Raw genomic sequence first — 19360 nt, 5'->3', positions numbered from 1 at the left:
TTTGTAATCCATAAAATGGATATAATAATAATACTGATCTCATAAGGCTTTTGTGGGGATTAGAGGTAATACATATAAAGCAGCTCAGAGTTTCACACAAAATAATTAGTAAAAGTTAAATGAATAAGGGAATGGATTTATTAAATATGACATGAAATAATAGAATATTTTCTAGTCACTATGAAGGCTACATAGGAACATGTAAAAATTTGGGGTTTAGTGCTAAGTGAAACTTATAAACTCTGTATAAGTCCAGGATAAATCATATGTAAAACTGGTTTATGCAATTACATGTACTTATCATTATTCTTTTATACATAATTTTCAGGCATACCTTGGAGATATTGTAGACCACCACACCAGATAAAGTGAATATCACAAGAAAGTGGGTCAAAAATTTTTTTTGGTTTCTCAGTTGTATACAAAATTTCTGTTTATAATTTATTGCAGTCTTAAGTGTGCTATAGCATGATGTCTAAAAATCAACATGCATACATTAGTTAAGAAAGACTTTATTGCAAAAAATGCTAACCATCATCTGAGTTTTCAGTGAGTGATAATCTTTGCTGGTAGAGGGTCTTGCCTCAAGATTGATGGCTGCTGACTGATCAGGGTGGTAGCTGCTGAAGGTTGGGGGGCTATGGCAGTTTCTTAAAATAGATGAAGTTTGCTACATCAGTTGACTTTCTTTCATGAATGTTTCTTTATAGCATGTGATGTTATTCTTAATGTTTTATTTATTATAGAACTTCTTCCAAAATTTGAGTCAGTCCTCTAAAACTCTGCTACAGTTTTATCAACTCAGTTTATGTAACATTCTAAATCCTTTGTTGTCATTTCAACAGTCTTCACAGCATCTTCACCAGAAGTAGCGTCCATCTCAAGAAATCACTTTTTTTGCTCATCCATAAGAAGCGACTCCACTTCTGTTCCAGTTGTATCGTGAAATTATAACAATTCAATCACATCTTCAGGCTCCACTTCTAATCCTAGTTCTCTTTCTATTTCCAACCCATCTGCAATTATTCTTCACTGAATTCTAGTACTCCTCACAGTTCTCCATGAAGATTGGAATCAACTTCCAAACTCTGTTAATGTTGATTTTTGATCTCCTTTCATGAATCATAAATGTTCTTGTTGTCCTCTAGAATGGTGAATCTTTTCCAGAATGTTTTCAGTTTGCTTTCCCAGATCCATCAGAGGAATTATTGTCTGTGGCAGCTATAGCCTTATGAAATGTATTTCTTACCTAATAGGACTTGAAGGTTGAAATTACTTCTTGATCCATCAGCTGCAGAATGGATGTTGTATTAGCAGGCATGAAAAAAACATTCATCTTAATGTCCACCTCCATCAGAGATCTTGGGTGACCAGGAGAATTGTCACTGAGCAGTAACATTTTGAAAGAAACCTTTTTCCTGAGCAGTAGGTTTCAACAGTGGTTTTTAAATATGCAGTAAACCATATTATAAACAAATATGCTGTCATCCAGGCTTTGTTGTTCCATTTATAAAGCACAGGAAGAGTAGATTTAGCATAATTCCTAAGGGCCCTGTTTTCAGAATAGTAAATGAGCTTTGTCTTCAGCTTAAAGTTAACACCTGCATCAATCCCTAACAAGAGAGCTTGTCTTTGAAGCTTTGAAGTCAGGCATTTGTTGACTTCTCCTCTCTAGCTATGAAAGCCCAAAATGGCATCCTCTTCCAGTGTAAGGCTGTTTGAGCTACACTGAAAATTTGTTAACTGTTGTTTAGTGTAGCTACCTTCATTAATTGTCTTGGCTAGATCTTCTGGATAGCTTGCTGCAACTTCTCCATCAGCACCTGCTGGTTCATTTTGCACTCCAGTGTTATAGAGATAGCTTCTTTCCTTAAACGTCAGGAACCAACCTCTGATAGCTTCAGACATTTCTTCTATAATTTCTCATCTCTCTCAGCTTTCATCGAATTGAAGAGACTTAGAGTCTTGCTCTAAATTAGGTTTTTAATTAAGGGAATGTTTTGACTAGCTTGATCTTCTACATAGACGATGAACATGTTCTCCATATCAGCAATAAGGCTTTCTTTTTATTTATTTTTTTAAAGATTTTATTGATTTATTTGCCAGAGAGAGTACACATGAGAAAGAGAGAGAGTACCAGCAGGGGGAACGACAGGCAGAGGGAGAAGCAGGCTCCCTGCTAACCAAGGAACCCAGTGCTGGACTCGATCCCAGGAGTCTAGGATCATGACCTAAGCTGAAGGCAGACACTTAAATGACTGAGCCCCCCAGATGTCCTTGTTTTGATTTCTTATCATTCATGTGTTCACTGGAGTAGCACTTTTACTTATTTATTTTTAAAGTGATCTCTATACCCAATGTGGGGCTTGAACCCACAATCCTGAGATCAAGAGTCACATGCTCTACTGACTGAGATAGCCAGGCACCCCTAGAGTAGCAATTTTACTTTACTTTAAGAACTTTTCCTTTGTACTCACAACTTGGCCAACTGGCACAAGAAGACTGACTCTTGGCCTATCTCAGTTTTCAATATGCTTTCCTCACAAAGTTTAGTCATTTCTAGAATTTGATTTAAAGTAAGACATGAAACTCTTCCTTTTACTCAAGCACTTAGAAGCCACTGTTGGATTATTAATTAGCCTAATTTCAATATTGTTGTGCCTCAGGGAATAAGGACGTCTGAGGAGAGGAAGAGAGAGGGGGAATGGCTTGGCCAGTGGACTGTCAGAAAATTTACAGCATTTATGGATTAAGTTTACTGACTTACATATGGGTATAGTTTGTGACACCCCAAACAAATTATAATAGTAACATCAAAGATTACTGACCACAGATCACCATAACAAATACAATAATGATGAAAAGTTTAAGATAGTGTGAAAATTACCAATATTTGACATAGACATGAAGTGCGCAAATGCTATTGGAAACATGGCATCCATACTTTCTCAATGCAAGGTTGCCACCCCCTTTCAACTTGTAAAAACCATTAAGTATTGTGAAGTGCAAGTTAGTGAAGCACAATAATACAAAGTATGTCTGTATGGTCTTCAGTGTTCTAATTGAACTTACACACATTTTCTTTTAAAAGCTATGGAGGGCTATGGTCTTATGTGAGGGTTACTTGTGCCAGTCATGAAAATGATCAGTAATTAGTGTGCCGGTAAGAGAGCAAGCAACAATTATCAAGTAGTATGTTACTAGTTGTCTTTCTTACAAAAGACTGAAAATATTTCTGAAATTGTTTGCGTACTCTTCCTTTTATCTGGGGTCATGATATGTTCCATGCCATATAAAACACATCTGAATTGGCTTTCACTTTTTATATGTAGAAGACTCATTCCCATATCTGGCTAGCCCACTGTTTCTTAAAATTTGATATATAGAAAAACAATCTCCCAAAATGCTAGGAGAACACAGAGACCTAGTCAAAGAATATTGTGCAGTGTTATAACGTGAGCAAAACCATCTGAAAATCTCCGAGAAGGCTAAGTTAAAATTTCCTGCTCTGTTTTGTCTAGTCTTGTGATTCTCAAAAATATTTTTCTTTTTTTTTTCCAAAAAAAAACCCTATTAATATTTAATGGGATGATGATTCTTCATATTTTACATGCAAAATTGCTGGTTTAGACTAGCCTTTTCAAATGTTCACCCAAAAGTTACCCAGTAACTTGAGCAAAAAAGTGACATAGCTGCTGATTTTTTTTTTTCCAGTGATTAGAATACCACAGAAAGGAAAGTTACCCAACTTGGTTGGAGACAGTATCTTTAGAGACCAGAGGGACTCCTCCACACTGTGTTAGTGTTCAGAGCTTTCAGCTTCCCCATAGTGTGCCCCACCTTTATTTACTACAGCTGCCCCACCACTGGTTGCCTTTGAAATGAAGCCAACCCTGAGTCCCCCAACATTGCCATATTTTCCTACTCCTTCAAAGATGCAATCTTCTCTCCTTCACTCTGGGTCATGTTTTTCTAATCTTAGACCCTCCCCCTAAGTTAGGATTGAATGGACCCATTGTAGATAACTCTTAGAGGGGAGGGAGGAAAAGAGAGAGAGAGGAAGAAAGAATTTTTTAAAAAGAGTTTTCTGTTTCTGATAGTTTTCCTTCCTAGGGTTCCCCACTCTGATATTGGTTATTCACATTCTCCTTGGATTGAGAGATAGCTCAATTACTTTGCAATAAATGACTTGAGGCAAATTTGAAGTATGTTTTCATTACCTGCAACTACAGTATCCTTAATTAAGATAGAGCTGTAATGGATAAACATGTCAGTTCCTTTCCTTATTAGTAAAGGTCCCTGAATGACACAGTGCCTCATCTCAGAAGACTAACTATAGTAGTTGGTGCTCCAGGGATGGTGACAGACTGACAGGAAGACCTGTTCAGGCCTTTCCAATTTCACTGTGTAGTCCCCTGCCTTTCCATCTCCACATAAACCGGACTTGCATTATACAGAATCAGAAAAAAGCTGGTCCACTAGCTGCCAAGGTATGGATGATGAATGCTTCCAAATAAGCTCTCCCACTCAGATTACATGTGTGAGCTGACGTGGCTTCTATGATGTTTTCCGTTTCTTCTCATCCTCCTCTGCATAGTCTGGAGAGGCCCTGAAAGTGTGACCTCATTCTGAAAGGCTCACAGAGTCTCCTTTGCAGTTCTTGTGCTGGCTGTATTTGCAGTCTTTAAAGGCTTATGACTAATTGTGGAGGCAATAGTTAGGAGATGCCACAGGGACTGCTGGAGACTCAGGCTCCTGGGGACCAAAGGAAAACCCAGACTTGAACAGGAGCTGTAGAATGATCTGAGTGCATAAATAAACTATTTATACTTTGGGACCTCCAATTATTTTTGTACTGGGTGTTTAATAAGGATGGGGGTCATTAGCCTGGCACCTCTTGGGTCCAAAGTCCTAGGTATGCAGGACCCATCACAGTCTTTACTTCTTTTCTGCACCTGTGAACTTAAGGCCCCAATCACATACATATATAGTGCCTCTTGAAGTCTCTGTATTATGCTATGCATGGATATTTATCTTCCTGCATATAAACTTATTCTCCCAGAATCAAATTATAGGGTATGGGGAAGAAAATGTATGTATCAATGTGAGTTTCTACTTAGACATAATTGATGTGTGAAAAAAAGGCTGAAGAAAAATGATTAAATTTCCTTACTACCTACAGCCCATTGACAAGTCCTTGAAACAGGCAGAGTGATGTTCCTCTAGGGACTCCACTTCCTTGATGTTAAGACTTTGCTAAGGGCAAAAGCAATCCTAGACTGACCAAACCTGTAAGTCTACTTTAATGTATTAAAATTCCTTTGGAAACTTCCTTTATCTCTAAACCCCCCAAGATACATGTTGGCAATCATCCCCCAAGCATATGGCCCACTGATATACATCTGAAGGGTCTCATGACTAAGGTTTTATTAGACAGTAATAAATGACCTTTTCCCAACAATAGCTAGCCAGTTCAAGGTCCTGGAAACATTGTTTCCAAAACTCCTTAGTGACTTACACCATCTACCTAACCCCCTCCCAAGTTGAAAGTATATAATGGGTCACTCCACATGACCCCAGTGCAGCACTTTTTTTTTTTAAAGATTTTATTTATTTATTTGACACACAGAGAGAGATCACAAGTAGGCAGAGAGGCCAGCAGAGGCGGGGGGGTGGGGAGTGGAAGCAGGCTCCCCACTGAGCAGAGAGCCCAATGTGGTGCTCGATCCCAGGACCCTGAGACCATGACCTGAGCTGAAGGCAGAGGCACCCAGGTGTCCCCGCCAGTGCAGCACTTTCTGTCCACAGGTCCTGTCCCAGTTCTTTAATAAAATCACCTTTTTGCACCAAAGACATCTTGAGAATTCTTTCTTGGCCTTTGGCTTCAAACCCTAACATCGTTTCTCCTACATCAATAATCAGGCCAGGGCTTTACCTGGTCACTGGTCATAATATTATTAAAAAATATAATACATGTATAACTTATGAAAATTTAAATATCCTCCTATCCTGGAAATCATTGCACTGCTCTTTCTTTCTTTCTTTTCTCACTACACACACACACACACACACACACACACACACACACACACACACACACACAGTTTCCTCTGCCTGAGCCAGTATGGAAAGCAAATGCCAAAGGCCATTTGGTAGAGAAAAAGGGAGAATTGATTACATAGGGGTGGCTATGCCACCTCTATTCCTCCCCTCAGATATGGATTTGAGAAGCATTTTGAGAACCCTTAATTTTATCTTTGTTTCTATTTGCTGATAAATACAGTGTTAGGTACTTAACTGACGTTAATCATGGCCTCTGCTTTAGATTTCTTGTTGGCTCTTCTAAAAACCAAGCATTAAGTCAAGTCATAAATATGTGAATGAAATACTGAACCCATAGGTATTAAGTACAAAATTTTATTTCTGTTGACAGGCAAACAAGGATGGGGAATGGAGGAGAGTCAAAGTAATTTTATATATTTACACAAATGGTATCGTTTCTTTCAGAATCATCAAACCTCTGCCATTTTCTCTCCCTTTGCCATGGAATTGTTTTGCACTTTCTACAGAGAAAACATAATTCAGTATGCATTGCAAAGGGAAAGGATTTGCACTACTTAGCTTGATAGCCAGTTGCATGTAAACAGGTCAAAAAGCTTGAGCAACCAAACACCCAAACACACCAAAGTGCTGGAAAGAATGCATACTACAGAGGAAGTTTCAGAAAGGGAGTGTGGCCTGGTGACTTAATTCAGTACTGCCTTTTCCCCAGCAGTTCACATCTGAAACAAGTGTAAAGCAGAACTGGGCATATCAGAGAGAGAAATAGTAGTAATAAAGTATAAGAAAAGGAACATTCTTTGCATTCTAGGGCCCTTGAAGGCCCTCATAACTGAATTTTCTTTCCCAAAGTATCAAAAATCTGGAGAAGAAAAACCCAACTTTCAATGAGTTCTGAAATAGCAACTTTTTTCTCCAGCAGAACACTGAATATTGAAGAGAAAAGCACCAGACAGGAATGCTTTAACTGACTGGTGAATTTGCAGCCTATATGATAGGATGCTTTATTGTTTTTTAAGATATTTTTGAATAGAGGGCTACTTATGCTTTTTATGGTCCAGCAAGTCCATTGCATAAAGTGGAGAAAGGTGATTTAATAATTCTAGATTCAATTATTTTTCCCTTTGAATTTGCTTTGACCCATTTTGGAATTCTTTGGATATTTTCATCAAACTCCTAGCTATTTTATGTTGCAATAAAAAGAACCTCTAAGCATTTAATCCCACTGGATAGAAAAAAAATAATGAACAAAGAAGGAAAGACAGTGATGCTTTCAACAGGGAAACAATGAAGGAGGAATAAGCAGGTAGGAAATTGCTTCAGAGGATGATAACTTTATGTAACATTCAGGCATTGCTGGTGGAGTTTGAGAAAAGTGTTGAAGAATGCAACATGGGGAACTACTCAAGGCTGGTTACCCGCCCCTGGCAGTAGGGAGTTATAGAACCTTGACACTGGAAGCCCTGCTAAAGATAGTTAGGTCAGAGGCTGCAATCTGGCTGTCTGCAGATGTGCTGAATTTGATCTTCAGAGGACTTTGAAGTTCTTCTGAATGTGAATGCCTCTCGACAGAATGAGTCTGCTCCGGTCCTCCCAGCCGCCCCTGCTCTAACTACAGTGACACATCCAGCTGGCTGCTTCCCTCCCTTTTGTAACCTGTCCCCCAAAGATATTTGAGTTTGCAATTCCTGATCTAAGCCAACTCTTCTATTTTTCAATTGTAGTAACTGAGACCTAGAGAGAACAAGTGTCTTTCAAGATTATCCAAATGGAGTGAAATGAGAGGTAGAATGCCAGTGAACTAACTCACTGCTCAGTTGGAGCATTTAATATGTGCAGGTCCACAATATTTTTTCAGCAACTCTGAAAACTGAGTTTTTCATGATTCATTTAAATGCAAGACCTCTTGTGAACTGATGCAGCCTATTAGTGAAGTTTTATGTTTCATTGAAAAAAAAATGTGTACTTTAATACTGTATTTGATTATAGGTATGTTTATAATATGTAACATAAATTGTATTTTTAATTTTTCCAAAACTTAAAAAAAATGTGAAATTTTGAACTAGATCTAGAACCGAAGTTTTAAGAAAAGGACTTAGCACAACACACACACATAGATTGAGAGAAAGTCCTCAATAAAATATGTTTGTATATACATTATATACACACATACGTGCGTACATATACATATATGCATTTATGTATATGTACGTATGTGCATATATATACATATACGTGTGTGTGTGTGTGTGTGTGTGTGTGTGTGTGTGTGTGTGTGTGTATTTAACTCCCAGAGCATTAGTGATTAGTGGAAATTAGTTTCGTCTTAGTTTTGGCAATTCGACCCATACAAATTCCATCTTGACAGTGGAGATCCATCACTCTTCTTGGGTAAATTCCTTTTAAGATGGTCCTAGGGGGCACCTGGGTGGCTCAGTGAGTTAAAGCCTCTGTCTTTGGCTCAGGTCATGATCCCAGGGTCCTGGGATCAAACCCCGAATAGGGTTCTCTGCTCAGCAGGGAGCCTGCTTCCCGACCCCCCCGCCGCCGCCTGCCTCTCTACCTACTTGTGATCTCTGTCTGTCAAATAAATAAAATCTTAAAAAAAAAAAAAAAAGATGGCTGGCTCAGAGTAGCTCATATTTGGTCCATTGGAATCCCATCAGTGTTCTTTATCTGGACAAACACTGGAAGTACACCCTGGTCCTAATATATTCACCTCATCTAGCCACCAGTAGAGATCTCTAGCTCTCATTGTTTTTCCCAGGCATATGCCTGATATTTGTACACTGTGCTCCCAAATCCATATGTCAAATCCTCTAAGTTCTCTTGAATCTCTTCCCTCTCCCATTGTACTTGAATTTAGGAAGAAGTTGTCCTGCCCTTTCCCCACAGGAAAGGATACAAAATGCCCAAGATACTGATGAACTCTCTCTAAAATATTCCTCTACTTTCCCGCAACTCCAGGCTTTTACACCCTCAAGACAGATAAGTTGCCAAGGGTTGAAAAGAATGATTTTAATAAAATTCTCAGAATATCTTGCATAGGTGGTCAGCATTTTGTTTTGCATATGGAACTGTTGGCACCTATTGTAACGAAACTCAACCATATATGAGACAGAAGAGTTTCTTTTGGGCATCCAGTTACATGGAATTGTTTCTCTCTCCCACTCTCTGCTTATGCACACACATGCACACAGACATAATATTATTTAGAAAAAATCTTGGTCCTTCATTTACTTCAAGTTAAAAGCAATATCTTTATTTTACTGATGAAAAACATTCACTGTACCTGCAATGAGGGTAAGTAGGAACTAAAGGGTTTGGTATTTAGAGAATATTAGTTTATTTTAGGTCGATATATTTTTTTATCCTGCTGGACAATCACTTGTTGTCCCCAAAAGTAGTCGTGTCTGCCTGTGAAAGGGGTTTAGGGGATATGAAAACTAAGAAGACACAGTCCCCATTCTCACTTAGGTCATACTGTTGTTATACAAATGCTTGTAATTGTATTAACAAGTGATCCATTCTATAATAGCAACCTGAATAAAGCAATAGGGAAGTATAAAGAAAGGAAAAAAGGGGGACCTAGAAGAGCAAAAGAAATTAGGAGAGAACCTACCATAGAAGTGCTGTTTGAATGTGGCTATTCCAGACAGGGAACTTTGAGCCTGAGGTACGGTGGCAAGAGAATGTGGTCTATGCAAAGGACATTGGTGCAGGGCTACACATTTGCTGAATGCTGCTCTGAGCAAACCCCAAACTCCCACATGTGTTACCTTCCTTTATCCTCATTGTACAGGTCAGAATATTGAGAGTCAAAGAGATTAGCTCAATTATTTTTTTAACTTGAAGCATAAATTCAGCACCGACTACCTATCATACCTTCTGCTAGACTCCAGACTTGAGTGAAGGATGCACTTATAGTTAACTTTTTTTTTCACTCGTAGTTAACTTCTTTAGCCTAAGAAATTACAGAAGTCCCTGATTTGAAGTAAAGGAGTTTAGTTGTGTAAAATACAATTTTGAATTTCAATTTTTCCTCATTGCCATTACATTAGTTCTCAGAAAAAGGAAAAACTGGAAAAGTCACTGAGTACAATATGACATTAGATGGTATATACAAGAGTAGTTATTAGCTACCAAGATCCCCCGTAGACATGAGGTAGAAAGTCATACAAAAAGTAGAAGTCAGAAACCATAAAAAAAAAAAAAAGAAACCATAACAAAGTATTTAGGTGTCACATAATTATTACACTTCCATTTCTTCTGTGAAATATATTCGAAGGAAGAAGAAAGTACAAACAAAACTCAAATTCTGGAGGAGATGTGGCCATAAGGAGGGCTTTCATATTTCTAGTAGCACCTTGAAGGACTGAACCAAAGACACAGCTGGTGGAGGGAGGACTCTTAAGGCAGCTTGAAAAAGCAGATACGATGTACCACGGATAAATGACCTCTGAGGCTGGGGATAAGAGAGCCTGAGAGGAGACTGTTATAGCACGGTGACGCAGAGAATGGTTCCTAGAAGAATCTATCCCTCTCTGTCCTTAGGCACATGGAAGCAGTCCTTTAATTTGTGCAGCTCCTGAGATTTCAGAAAAAAACAGAACAGCAACAACAACAACACTATCAGGGTAACAAAAAAGGGTATGATTGGCTTCATCATTAATGGGCCTGAGTGAAGGTTTAGTTCCAGGGATTGGCAGCTTTTCATACATGGCTGAGATCTTCAGAGTCTTCTGATAGATGCACTGAAAACAGGAAAGGAAGCAGAGTTGATAATTCAGTGTGTGTGTGTGTGTGTGTGTGTGTGTGTGTGTGTTACCTACTATGCGCCAGGCCATCATGGAGCATTCATTGCCATCCTGATCCCAGTCAGGTGTAGATTTCAATTTCAGACGAGAGATATTTGGATGAGGTGAGAGAGATTGTGGCAGTGAACATCAAGTTATTAATCTTCTTTTATAGCGATTAATTATGCATGGCATATGCATTTCCCAGAAGCCAGAAGTGCTATGTCATTTGCTAGAAAATATTTTTAAATTAAAAACTCAATATAGCTGTAACCCATATTATGAAAACTGTAGTATTAGAATTGGTTATTGAGGTTCTTATGAAGGGACAATGGGTAGTTTTCTTTAACTAAGCAAATGAGATAATTTTCCTTTCTAATGAATTCCTCAAGAAGTAGAACTTTTAAGGCATTCATAAAAGTCTTTAAAGACATACTTTATAAATTAAAAAGAAAAGAAAAAACGATGCCATTAAGATGCTGATTATTCTATCAGCAATGCTATAAATTTTGCCCCCCTGAGGAGGATTAAAATATTCATTCCAGATTGCTCTCTTAGGAAATCATAGCATATGCTCCCCATGGAGATGGGGAAAGATGGAAAATCCCATGAAAATACCCAGTATTACAAAAATACATACACACATTTTTTTCCCCTAGGGGCATGCTGTGTTTAAAATGTCGTAACATTTTTAGTGGAGTAGCAGATGTATTTTTTCTTTTCTTCCTTGTTTTGTTGTTGTTGTTGTTGTTGTTGCTAGATAACAATGAGTCTTAAAGGAAAGAAAATTAAAGTATGATCCATCATTCACAGAGACAACACTGACATTTTAAAACATATTCTCTTTAAAAAGGAACTTAATGCAGGCTCTTGAAAATATTTTGAAGAGAAGTAATAAGAGCACCACTTTTTCCCAGTTCTGGCTGTCAGGACATGCAGGAAGTGAGGGAGACTCATTTCCCTTTATGTATTTTTGTCCTCTCTAGGGTTGTAGCAGTCATTTCCCATCAGAAGGACCAGTGACATTTTATATCTAATAATTATAAAACGTAAGGCTGGCTAGAATTAATGTGATTCCACTGGGAGAAACCAGTGTCAAATTATTGATATAAGTAACAGTTAAATCTCCCAGAGCTGCTAGTTAGAAGGATGTGATTGGAAAGAACTCTAACCCAGGCATTTAATACTCATGGAGAATTTCCTTCTACTCCATTCCTACCACAGAGTGGTGCAGAACTGATTGATTCAAAGGAGTAGTGGACACTTTTTTTTGGTGGGCGTGGCAGGTGGGGGAGGGGGTGCTGATGAGTGCCAGAAAATTCTTCCTTATTTTGAACTGAAATGTTCCCTCTAACATGTTGCCTTTGTTTCTGTTTCTGGAAGAAAGTAGAACAAGCCACTCTTTCTGAGAATACTTGAAAAGAGCTATCAAGTAACCCACAAATCTTTCTTTCCTTAGGCTAACCTTTCTCAAGACTGTTTCATCTTTCCTTATAACATGTGGATCTCAGATCCTCCTCACCTTCCTGGGTTTCATCTTCTATTTCATTTAGTTCTATTCTTTAATTTATCAGTGTGTTGTCTAAATCATTTAGTTTCCCTTAAAGTTCAGAATACTGCGAGCTTTGGCATAGGATCCTTCTGTATGTACATGGGTGTATACACGTGTATGCATATTTTTCTAGTGACTTTAAATAGATGTATATGACTAAATAGATACATAGGTACATAAATAGATATAAACACATATTCTATTAGTATGATATATATTTTCAGAAAAGGATTTGAATCCCCAAACGGATCAAGGTTTGCATGTAACATTAATACACTGTAACACACACACTGAGGAGTAATTTAAAATGCATTTTAGAATAGCATTTTAAAAGTAAAAATGCTTATTCTTAATGGTTGTGCCTAACTTTGAAATGTTACTATACAGGGGCACCTGGATGGTTCAGTCGTTAAGCATCTGCCTTCGCCTCAGGTGATGAACCCAGGACCCTGGGATCCAGCCCCGCATAGGACTCCCTGCTTGGCGGGGAGCCTGCTTTGCCCTCTGTCTCTGCCTGCTGCTCCGCTTGCTTGTGCTCTCTTTGTGTGCATCAAATAAATAAATAAAACCTTAAAAAAAAGGAAATTTTATTATACAAAATAAGTGCTTTTTAGGACTCCATTCCCATACTGATCATGAACAAGGAGACTACCTGCATTTGAAATCTTAGCTTTTCTAAGAAATCGTTTCAATGTTCTTTATTAAACCCAATAAAAGAGTTGCAAGTATACATGGTCATCTTCCATCACCTGTCTCATGCTGTGTTTCATGGCAGCCATACGCCCAGTGGTTGGCATTAGTTGATATAAGACAGTACATCTTAACTGAAGAGTCTAATGCTGACATTTGTAAAGCCCTCCTTGTTATCCTAAAATGAGAATCACCTACTCACTTATTTAGAAAATACATAATATATAATACTTTATCACACAAAGGATAAACTAATATAATATTAATACTACAAGGGTTTCAGTATGTAAATGCTCAGTCACAACTACACTAGAAACATACTCAAACTAAATTCTTAAATTTCACTGTAATGAATGAGTTCAAATTTAAGAGAAATCAAAAGTACAGGTGTAATGGGAAGTAGTTGTTCATTGGAATTTAAAGCAAAAATATTGTTTTAGGATTAGTGATAATGGACTAGTCTCAATTTCAATGGCATTTGATTTTCTACATGAATGTCTACTAGGATATCACTATGTCTTGTAGAACACAAAGAAAGTCATCTTTATGAGGGACTATCTCCTGCAGGATTTCTAGCATCTTTTACCTCCTCTACCCTCACCCACTAAATATTTTTAATTCTCTAATTATTAGAACATTTTATTATTTATTTATTTATAATTTTAATTTTTTTACTGTTTTATATTCTGCTTTATTTAATATATTATAGATATTTTTCTATGAATATTGTATATCTATATAAACCTTTCCCATTTGATAAATGTTTCCATTGTTTCTACTTTTTTTTTTTTAATAAACATATAATATACTTTTATCCCCAGGGGTACAGGTCTGTGAATCGCCAGGTTTACACACTTCACAGCACTCACCATAGCACATACCCTCCCCAATGTCCATAACCCCACCCCTCCTCCCAACCCCCCTCCCCCCATCAACCCTCAGTTTGTTTTGTGAGATTAAGAGTCACTTATGGTTTGTCTCCCTCCCAATCCCATCTTGTTTCATTTACTCTACTCCTACCCTCTTAACCCCCCATGTTGCATCTCCTCTCCCTCATATCAGGGAGATATATGATAGTTGTCTTTCTCCGATTGACTTATTTCGCTAAGCATGATACCCTCTAGTTCCATCCACGTCATCGCAAATGGCAAGATTTCATTTCTTTTGATAGCTGCATAGTATTCCACTGTGTATATATACCACATCTTCTTTATCCATTCATCTGTTGATAGACATATTTCCATAGTTTGGCTATTGTAGACATTGCTGCTATAAACATTCGGGTGCACATGCCCCTTCGGATCACTACGTTTGTATCTTTAGGGTAAATACCCAGTAGTGCAATTGCTGGGTCATAGAGTAGTTCTATTTTCAACATTTTGAGGAACCTCCCTGCTGTTTTCCAGAGTGGTTGCACAGCTTGCATTCCCACCAACAGTGTAGGAGGGTTCCCTTTCTCCGCATCCTCGCCAGCATCTGTCATTTCCTGACTTGTTAATTTTAGCCATTCTGACTGGTGTGAGGTGATATCTCATTGTGGTTTTGATTTGTATTTCCCTGATGCCGAGCGATATGGAGCACTTTTTCATGTGTCTGTTGGCCATCTGGATGTCTTCTTTGCAGAAATGTCTATTCATGTCTTCTGCCCATTTCTTGATTGGATTATTTGTTCTTTGGGTGTTGAGTTTGCTAAGTTCTTTATAGATTTTGGACACTAGCCCTTTATCCAATATGTCGTTTGCAAATATCTTCTCCCATTCTGTCAGTTGTCTTTTGGTTTGGTTAACTGTTTCCTTTGCTGTGCAAAAGCTTTTGAACTTGATGAAATCCCAATAGTTCATTTTTGCCCTTGCTTCCCTTGCCTTTGGCGATGTTCCTAGGAAGATGTTGCTGCGGCTGAGGTTGAAGAGGTTGCTGCCTGTGTTTCTCCTCAAGGATTTTGATGGATTCCTTTCTCACATTGAGGTCCTTCATCCATTTTGAGTCTATTTTCATGTGTGGTGTAAGGAAATGATCCAATTTCATTTTTCTGCATGTGGCTGTCCAATTTTCCCAACACCATTTATTGAAGAGGCCGTCTTTTTTCCATTGGACATTCTTTCCTGCTTTGTCGAAGATTAGTTGACCATAGAGTTGAGGATCTATTTCTGGGCTCTCTATTCTGTTCCATTGATCTATGTGTCTGTTTTTGTGCCAGTACCATGCTGTCTTGATGATGACAGCTTTGTAATAGAGCTTGAAGTCCGGAATTCTGATGCCACCAACTTTGGCTTTCTTTTTCAATATTGCTTTGGGTATTCGAGGTCTTTTCTGGTTCCATATAAATTTTAGGATTATTTGTTCCATTTCTTTGAAAAAAATGGATGGTACTTTGATAGGAATTGCATTAAATGTGTAGATTGCTTTAGGTAGCATAGACATTTTCACAATATTTATTCTTCCAATCCAGGAGCATGGAACATTTTTCCATTTCTTTGTGTCTTCCTCAATTTCTTTCATGAGTACTTTATAGTTTTCTGAGTATAGATTCTTAGCCTCTTTGGTTAGGTTTATTCCTAGGTATCTTATAGTTTTGGGTGCAGTTGTAAATGGGATGGACTCCTTAATTTCTCTTTCTTCTGTCTTGTTGTTGGTGTAGAGAAATGCAACTGATTTCTGGGCATTGATTTTATATCCTGACACTTTACTGAATTCCTGTACAACTTCTAGCAGTTTTGGAGTGGAGTCTTTTGGGTTTTCCACATACAGTATCATATCATCTGTGAAGAGTGATAGTTTGACTTCTTCTTTGCCAATTTGGATGCCTTTAATTTCCTTTTGTTGTCTGATTGCTGAGGCTAGGACTTCTAGTACTATGTTGAATAGCAGTGGTGATAATGGACATCCCTGCCATGTTCTTGACCTTAGCGGAAAAGCTTTCAGTTTTTCTCCATTGAGAATGATATTTGCGGTGGGTTTTTGATAGATGGCTTTGATAATATTGAGGTATGTGCCCTCTATCCCTACACTTTGAAGAGTTTTGATCAGGAAGGGATGCTGTACTTTGTCAAATGCTTTTTCAGCATCTATGGAGAGTATCATATGGTTCTTGTTCTTTCTTTTTTAATGTGTTGTATCACATTGATTGATTTGCGGATGTTGAACCAACCTTGCAGCCCTGGAATAAATCCCACGTGGTCATGGTGAATAATCCTTTCAATGTACTGTTGAATCCTGTTGGCTAGTATTTTGGTGAGAATTTTTGCATCTGTGTTCATCAAGGATATTGGTCTGTAGTTCTCTTTTTTGATGGGATCCTTGTCTGGTTTTGGGATCAAGGTGATGCTGGCCTCATAAAATGAGTTTGGAAGTTTTCCTTCCATTTCTATTTTTTGGAACAGTTTCAGGAGAATAGGAATTAGTTCTTTTTTAAATGTTTGGTAGAATTCCCCCGGGAAGCTATCTGGCCCTCGGCTTTGGTTTGTTTGGAGATTTTTGATGACTGTTTCAATCTCCTTACTGGTTATGGGTCTGTTCAGGCTTTCTATTTCTTCCTGGTTCAGTTGTGGTAGTTTATATGTCTCTAGGAATGCATCCATTTCTTCCAGATTGTCAAATTTGTTGGTGTAGAGCTGCTCATAGTATGTTCTTATAATTGTCTGTATTTCTTTGGTGTTCATTGTGATCTCTCTTCTTTTATTCATGATTTTATTTATTTGGGTCCTTTCTCTTTTCTTTTTGATAAGTCTGGCCAGGGGTTTATCAATCTTATTAATGCTTTCAAAGAACTAGCTCCTAGTTTTGTTGATTTGTTCTATTGTTTTTTTTTGGTTTCTATTTCATTGATTTCTGCTCTGATTTTTATGATTTCTCTTCTCCTGCTGGGTTTAGGCTTTCTTTCTCGTTCTTTCTCCAGCTCCTTTAGGTATAGGGTTAGGTTGTGTACCTGAGACCTTTCTTGTGTCTTGAGAAAGGCGTGTACTGCTATATATTTTCCTCTCAGGACTGCCTTTGTTGTGTCCCACAGATTTTGAACTGTTGTGTTTTCATTATCATTTATTTCCATGAATTTTTTCAATTCTTCTTTAATTTCCTGGTTGACCCATTCATTCTTTAGAAGGATGCTGTTTAGTCTCCATGATTTGGGTTCTTTCCAAATTTCCTCTTGTGATTGAGTTCTAGCTTCAGAGCATTGTGGTCTGAAAATATGCAGGGAATGATCCCAATCTTTTGATACTGGTTGAGACCTGATTTAGGACCCAGGATGTGATGTATTCTGGAGAATGTTCCATGTGCACTAGAGAAGAATGTGTATTCTGTTGCTTTGGAATGAAATGTTCTGAATATATCTGTGATGTTCATCTGGTCCAGGGTGTCATTTAAGGCCTTTATTTCCTTGTTGATCTTTTGCTTGGTTGATCTGTCCATTTCAGTGAGGGGAGTGTTAAAGTCCCCTACTATTATTATATTATTGTTGATGTGTTTCTTTGATTTTGTTATTAATTGGTTTATATAGTTGGCTGCTCCCACGTTAGGGGCATAGATATTTAAAATTATGAGATCTTCTTGTTGGACAGATCCTTTGAGTATAATATAGTGTCCTTCCTCATCTCTTATTATAGTCTTTGGCTTAAAATCTAATTGATCTGATATAAGGATTGCCACTCCTACTTTCTTCTGATGTCCTTTACCATGGTAAATTCTTTTCCACCCCCTCACTTTAAATCTGGAGGTGTCTTTGGGTTTAAAATGAGTTTCTTGTAGGCAACATATAGATGGGTTTTGTTTTTTTATCCATTCTGATACCCTGTGTCTTTTGATTGGGGCATTTAGCCTATTAACATTCAGGGTAACTATTGAGAGATATGAATTTAGTGCCATTGTATTGCCTGTAAGGTGATTGTTATTGTATATTGTCTCTGTTCCTTTCTGATCTACTACTTTTAGGGTCTCTCTTTGCTTAGAGGACCCCTTTCAATATTTCCTGTAGAGCTGGTTTGGTATTTGCAAATTCTTTCAGTTTTTGTTTGTCCTGGAAGCTTTTAATCTCTCCTTCTATTTTCAATGATAGCCTAGCTGGATATAGTTTTCTTGGCTGCATGTTTTTCTCCTTTAGTGCTCTGAATATATCATGCCAGCTCTTTCTGGCCTGCCAGGTCTCTGTGGATAAGTCTGCTGCCAATCTAATATTTTTACCATTGTATGTTACAGACTTCTTTTCCCGGGCTGCTTTCAGGATTTTCTCTTTGTCACTAAGACTTGTAAATTTTACTATTAGGTGATGGGGTGTGGACCTATTCTTGTTGATTTTGAGGGGGTTTCTCTGCACCTCCTGGATTTTCATGCTTGTTCCCTTTGCCATATTGGGGAAATTCTCTCCAATAATTTTCTCCAATATACCTTCTGCTCCCCTCTCTCTTTCTTCTTCTTCTGGAATCCCAATTATTCTAATGTTGTTTCGTCTTTTGGTGTCACTTATCTCTCGAATTCTCCCCTCGTGGTCCAGTAGCTGTTTGTCCCTCTTTTGCTCAGCTTCTTTATTCTCTGTCATTTGGTCTTCTATATCGCTAATTCTTTCTTCTGCCTCATTTATCCTAGCAGTGAGAGCCTCCATTTTTGATTGCACCTCATTAATAGCTTTTTTGATTTCAACTTGGTTAGATTTTAGTTCTTTTATTTCTCCAGAAAGGGCTTTTATATCTCCCAAGAGGGTTTCTCTAATATCTTCCATGCCTTTTTCGAGCCCGGCCTGAACCTTGAGAATCATCATTCTGAACTCTAGATCTGACATATTACCAATGTCTGTATTGATTAGGTCCCTAGCCTTTGGTACTGCCTCTTGTTCTTTTTTTTATGGTGAATTTTTCTGCCTTGTCATTTTGTCCAGATAAGAGTATATGAAGGAGCAAGTAACATACTAAAAGGGTGGCAACAACCCCAGAAAAATATGCTTTAACCAAATCAGAAGAGATCCCAAATCGTGAGGGGGGAAAAAGGGTATAAAAAGAGGTTCAGAAAGAAAGAAAAAAAGAAACAATTAAAAAAAAGAAAATGAATAAAGAAAAAATATAAAAAAGAAAAAGATATATATGTATTAGATAAACTAGTTAAAAACCGTTAAAAAGGAAAAGGGTAAAAGTTAAAAAAAATTGGCAGAAGAAAAGAAAAAAAATTGAAAAAGTAAAAAAATTAAATTAACTGCAAGGCTAAAGAATCATGGGGAGAAAGCCATGAGTTCCATGCTTTGCTTTCTCCTCCTCTGGAATTCCGCTGCTCTCCTTGG

General features: G+C 37.8%; 1 pseudogene; it reads right to left on the bottom strand.

Annotated features, from left to right (window-relative positions):
- Positions 1–527: 527 nt before the first annotated feature.
- Positions 528–19360, bottom strand: part of LOC111152486 — a 63339-nt pseudogene continuing 44506 nt past the window's right edge.

This window comes from Enhydra lutris, unplaced genomic scaffold (genome assembly GCF_002288905.1).
Source record: "Enhydra lutris kenyoni isolate GAN:26980312 unplaced genomic scaffold, ASM228890v2 scaffoldscaffold28, whole genome shotgun sequence".
NCBI lineage: Eukaryota > Metazoa > Chordata > Mammalia > Carnivora > Mustelidae > Enhydra > Enhydra lutris.
Note: the sequence above shows the minus strand (reverse complement) of the source record. Positions and strands in the feature narration are given on the sequence as shown.